Raw genomic sequence first — 6,000 nt, 5'->3', positions numbered from 1 at the left:
TAGGGGATGCACTAACATTACTTTTCTCTAATGCTGTTGTCTAATGTAAGATTAAAACCACAACACTCAAAACAAAACAGGTCAAGCAAGGAATACCAATAAATTCACAACTAGTAAGTCCAAATGCAGCACATATAAAACAGGAATACAAGATTTTTCCTGCAAAAGTAAAATATCCCATCAAAGAAACATCATAATCTTCCAATGTTCTCAATTTAAATTTAGCAGAATTTTAACAAAAAATAATACATTAAGAAAGCAATAGAATGAAAATTCCAGGCAAAAGCCATTGAAAAACAAGTATTACAATTTCTGATTATATAAATTAGTCACAATAAAGATCCATGAAACAAAAGAAAACTCCTACCTTCTTTCAATTATCTTGCTGGGGCCTCCAAATAATATAGGGGACATAAATGTAACTCAACCTGCTAGATGTCAGAAACACCAAGTTTGTGTTCCTCAAAATCAAAGAATGAATTCTAATAAGCAATGGAGATTAAGAGCAAGAAATACTTTGATCCTTATTTACACATTTAGTTTATCACATCAGAGAAACTATTCAGTATTTACATGTGTGTCCTATTAATTTCACTTGAGTATGTCTTCAATGTGCATCCACTTAGCTATAAATGTCTCTACTTTCTCATTCTTTATGGCCGAGTAGTACTCCATTAAAAAAAATAAAACAAACATGCATCTTAATCCAGTTTCCAGTTGACTGACAATTAGGCTGTTTCCAAGTTTTAGCTATTACAAACTATGCCGCTATAAATATGGGTGAGCATATATCACTGTGATATGATTCTTTTACTTCTTTTTGAAGGATACCCAGCAGGGGGATGGCTGGGTCTAATGGGACTTCTAATCCCAGTTGTTTGAGGTATCTCCATATTGATTTCCACAGTGGCTGCACCAGTCTACACTCCCACCAGCGGTGGAACAAGGTTCCTCTTTCCCCACAGCCCCACCAGCATTTGTTATTGGTTCATTTATGGTAGCAGCCATTCTTTCTGGGGTGAAGCAGAATCTCAGTGTTCTTTTCATCTTCATCTCTCAAACGACCAGTGATGTTCAACATTTTTTCATATGTTTATTTGCTATTTCTAATTCTTTGTCTGAGAAATGTCTGTTCACTCCCAATTTTGGATTGGGTCTTTAAATTTGGGAGGTCTGATTTTTAAGTTCTTTGTATATTCTAGATAGTAGACCTTTGTCCTGAAGAACAGCTGGCAAAAAGTTTTTCCCACATTGTGGGTTGTCTCTTCCCACTGTTGGTGGTTTCTCTTGCTGTGAAGAAGCTTTTTAACAAGAAGAGATTCCACTTGTTGATTGTTTGTGCTAGTTCACAGGCAACTGAGGTTTTGTTCATTAAATCTTTTCCTATGCAAATGTCTTAAAGAGTTCTAGCCAACCTCTCTTCCGGCCAGTTTAGTGTTTCTGTGTTAATATTTAGATATTTAATCCATTTCTATTTTAGTTTAGTGCATGGTGAGAGATATATGTCTAGTTTTAATTTTTAGCAAGTTGAAACCTAGTTTTGCCAGCACCATTTATTAAAGAGTTGACCTTTCCTCCAGTGAGGGTGCTTGTCTTTGTTGAAGATGAGGTGGCTGAATGTGCCTAGACTTGTTTCTGCATCTTCTAATCTGTTCCACTTGTCCTCAGTTCTGTTTCTTTGCCAGTACCATGCTGTTTTTATCACAATAGCTCTGTGGTATTGTTTCAAGTTGGAGATTGTGACACCCACTACCTTGTGTTTGTTGCCTAGAATTGCTTTTGCTATTCTATGTTTTTTGTTCCAAATGAATTTTTGGATTGCTTTCTACAGGTCTGTGAAGTATGCTACTGGGATTTCAATTGGGATTGCATTGACTCTATAGAGCAGTTTTGGAAGTATGGCCATTTTCATTCACTATGTTGATTCTTCCTCCCCAGGAACAAGAGATGTCTTTCCATTTTCTGATAATCTTTTTTTTCAGAGTGCTATACTTGTCAGAGTAGAATTCTTTGATTTCTTTCATTAGGTGCATTCCTAGGAGTTTCAATTTTTTAGATGCTATTGGGAAAGGAATTGATTGCCCCATTTCTCTCTGTGAGTTGGTTTTTTGTGTAAGGCAAAGCTATTGATTTTTGTGTGTTGACCTTGTATCCAGCTACTTTGCTAAATGTGATTAAGTCCAGAAGACTTTTGGTGCAGTGCTTGGGTTCTTCTATATAGAGGCTAATGTCATCCGCAAATAATGACAACTTGACTTCTTCATTTCCTATCTTCATTCCTTTTATTTCTTTCTCTTATCTAATTGCTGAGACTAATTTCCAAAACTGTATTGAACTGTAGTGCTGATAGTGGACATCTTTGTCTTGTTCCTGAATTTAGTGTGAAGGGTTTCCATATTTTACCATTTAGTATGATATTGGCTGTTGATTTTTCATAGATGGCTTTTATCAGATTGAGGTGGAAACCATCTATTCCAATTTTCTGTAGAGTTTTCTTCATGAATGTGTATTGGATTTTGTCAAATGATTTTCTCCATATTGAGATGATAATATGGTTTTTGTCCTTGGCTCTATTAAAATAGTACATTACATTTATTGATTATGTATGTTGAATCATCCCTGAATCCCTGGGATGAATACCACTTGGTTAGGGTATATGATCTTCTTTCTTTTTTTGGTTTTTTGAGACAGGGTCTCACTATGTAGTGAGACTGACCTGGAACCCACTCTGTAGCTCAGGCTGGTCTCGAACTCACAGCGATGCTCCTGTCTCAGCCTCTCAAGTAGTGGAATTACAGGCATCCACCACCATGCCTGTACATGATCTCCTCTATGTAGTGAGACTGACCTGGAACCCACTCTGTAGCTCAGGCTGGTCTCGAACTCACAGCGATGCTCCTGTCTCAGCCTCTCAAGTAGTGGAATTACAGGCATCCACCACCATGCCTGTACATGATCTCCTTGATGATTTTCTGTGTTCCATTTTCAAGTATCTTATTAAGCATATTACATCTATGTTCATTGGTGAGTTTGGCCTATAGTTCCTTTTTTGATTTGGTCTTTCTCTGCTTTGGAGATCAAGGCGATGCTCACTTCCAGTAATGGATTCAGGATTATTCTTCCCCTTTCAATTTTATTGAGAAGTTTAAACAGTAGTGGCAGTAGTTCCTCTTTTAAATGTCTTGCAGAATTTATCAGTGAAGCCATCATGGCCTGGGATTTTCTTAGTTGGTAAGTTTGTAATTATATTTTCAATTTCAATGATTAATATTGGATGGTTTAGAAATTTTAGGCTACCTATAATTCAACTTTAGTAATTCATACGTATATAGGAATCTGTCCATTTCTTCTGTATTTTCCATCTCACAGGCATAGAGGTTCTCGAAGTAGGTATTGATGATCCTTTGGATTTCTATTGGCTCCATTGTAATTTCACACTTTTCATTTCTAATTGCATGGTTTGGGGCTTTTTCTTTTCTTTTTTCGATAAGGTTGCCTAAAGGTTTGTCAATTTTGTTTATTCTTTTGAAGAAACAACTCTTGGCTTCTTTGATTTTTTTGTATTTCTGTCTTAGTCTCCATTGAATTAATTTCTTCCCCAACCTTTATAATTCCCTTCCTTGTATGAGCTTTGAGATAGTGCTACTGTTCTGTTTCTAGAAGCTTGGGGTTCAGCATTAGGTTGCATAATTGCACTCACTCTGTTTTCCTAATATGAATATTCACTACTATAGATTCCCTCATAAGACTGCTTTCATTGTGTCCTATAGATTCCAATATATTGTATTTTCATTGTCATTTAATTGTAGAAACTGTCTGATTTCTTTCTTTCTTTCTTTTTAACCAGAGATCAAACTCGGGACCTTGCTCTTGCAAGGCAGTTGGTGGAACCACTGAGCTAAATCCCTGGCCCTGTCTGATTTCTTCATTAATTTCCTCTGTGATCCATTGGTTACTCAGAAGTGCGTTGTTCAATTTCCATGTGCTTATGAAATTCTTGTGATTTCTTTTGCTCTTGATCTTCAGTTTCATCACACTATGGTCTGATAATATACAGGAGATAACTTCAATTCCTTTGCATTTACTTAAACATGTTCTATAAGTGAGTATGTGGTCTATTTTGGAGAATCATCCATGTGCAGCTGAAAAGAATGTGTATTCTGATTTTAAGGTGTGGAACACTGTATGAACATCTATTAAGTTCATTTTCTCTCTGGTTCTTGAATTCACTAGCTACCACAGAACAGATATTGATTAGGCAAGAGTTTGTCTATGTCTAGTCTGCAGAATCATTTAAGACTCTTTAAAAAGTATTATAGGTCCAGGGATATGGCTCAGTGATTCTACTGCCTGCTTCACAAGCACAAGGGCCTGTGTTTGATCCCCGTTACCTAAATAAATAAATAATAAAATATTGTAAATCAGCAATTCACTCTAGGTTATCAAACTGGCAGTGTCAAAGTATGGTTTTCAAGAGCTGCGTGCCTTTGCAGAGAATGGAATTACTTGCAACAGATAACAATTGTGACCATAGTATTCCTAGTAAATCTGTTTTGCCGTCTACAAAATATGTTGTAAAGCAAAAAAGTGCATTCAAAGGACATTTGAATGAAAATATTTTGTAATTATTAAAGTGCCTTTTCAACCTGAAACATTTTTTTCACTGATTCAGTTATGTATTATAAATGTCTGAGTGTGTGTGTGTGTGTGTTTTCCTAATTGATCACCACAGAGGATTGTTTTTAGTCATCACCCAACTTCCATCATGGACACAGACATCCAAGACTCTACTAAAATAGTAGCTACCACAGGCCGGAGTGTGGCCTCCCATCAATTATGTGCTAAGGACCACCTCTCCTTCAGCCTTTAGGTGTCCTGGTCCAGCACAAGGACTCATTTCTCTGATTTCCACACAATAGCCTCAGAGTAATAGCCTATAAATCAGTTCTTGAGGAAACACCCAACTAAGGCACACAAACACTTCAAACTATACAAAAGTAATCTTGAGCTACAGACAAATTAATTATGTACTATTCCATATTGCATCTCATGGCATAATTATGAGCAAAGATATGGGCAGTTAAAACAGAGAACAGGACTTAGCTTGAGCTGCCGCACACACTGAGAACAGGTCTCTGAGAGGGACTTAAACTATTAGCCAGAAATAAAAGACCTCCCTCTCTATAATCAGGGCCACTGTGAGCCTTTTCACTGGAATTATGCCACTCTGCAGAGCATACTTTTTTCTGCTTTCAATGAGTGTATACTTTCACTGCCTTTTCTGTCTATCTTCTTCAATTAATTGTCAGTACACCAAAAGCCTAAAAGAAAACAGCCCCACTTGCCTAAACCAACAGTTCCAAGAACCAAAAACCCAGCTCAACTAACACATCCAGGTTCTTAAAAAGGAGTAAAAGTGCATAGCAGAGGGTGGTACTAGAGATCTCCCTGCCTGTAAAGAACAGCCCCAGCATCCATTGTGTGGACCAGATTCTTATGGTGAAACATGCTCTCAAGTTCTAAGACCTTCTGTGTACAACAACAGACAATCCTTAGCATCTCTCCAAGTTTCTGGGTCTTCTTCCCTACCTCTGCCCTACTCCCATGTCACTTTGCATTCATTTTTCCTTTTCTTTTTATCTTTTCTGCCCTCCAACAATGTACAAAAGACTACCAAGAGTGGGCTCTGAAGCTACTCTTCCTGGTTTCAAATTCAGGCACTACCATTTCCTAACTGTGTGTTTCCAGACAAGAAATGTAGCTACTCTGTGCCTTAGTTCATGATCTGAGGTGGTTTTAACGTTATGAATGTAAGTACTAAACAAACATTAGTGATTAATTTTTTGATGTCATTATTTTCTCTGGCCTCTAACTTCTCTGCTTTCCCAATTGACTCTTGCACCTGTCTGTCCAGAAATCAAATAAAGATACTCAACAACTGGTATGGCATTGCTGTACCAACCAGAACAGATGTGGGCTGGGACTAATAAGAACATATGT

The sequence above is a fragment of the Fukomys damarensis genome, unplaced genomic scaffold (genome assembly GCF_012274545.1).
Source record: "Fukomys damarensis isolate Sample0158 unplaced genomic scaffold, DMR_v1.0_HiC HiC_scaffold_50, whole genome shotgun sequence".
Lineage (NCBI taxonomy): Eukaryota > Metazoa > Chordata > Mammalia > Rodentia > Bathyergidae > Fukomys > Fukomys damarensis.
Note: the sequence above shows the minus strand (reverse complement) of the source record.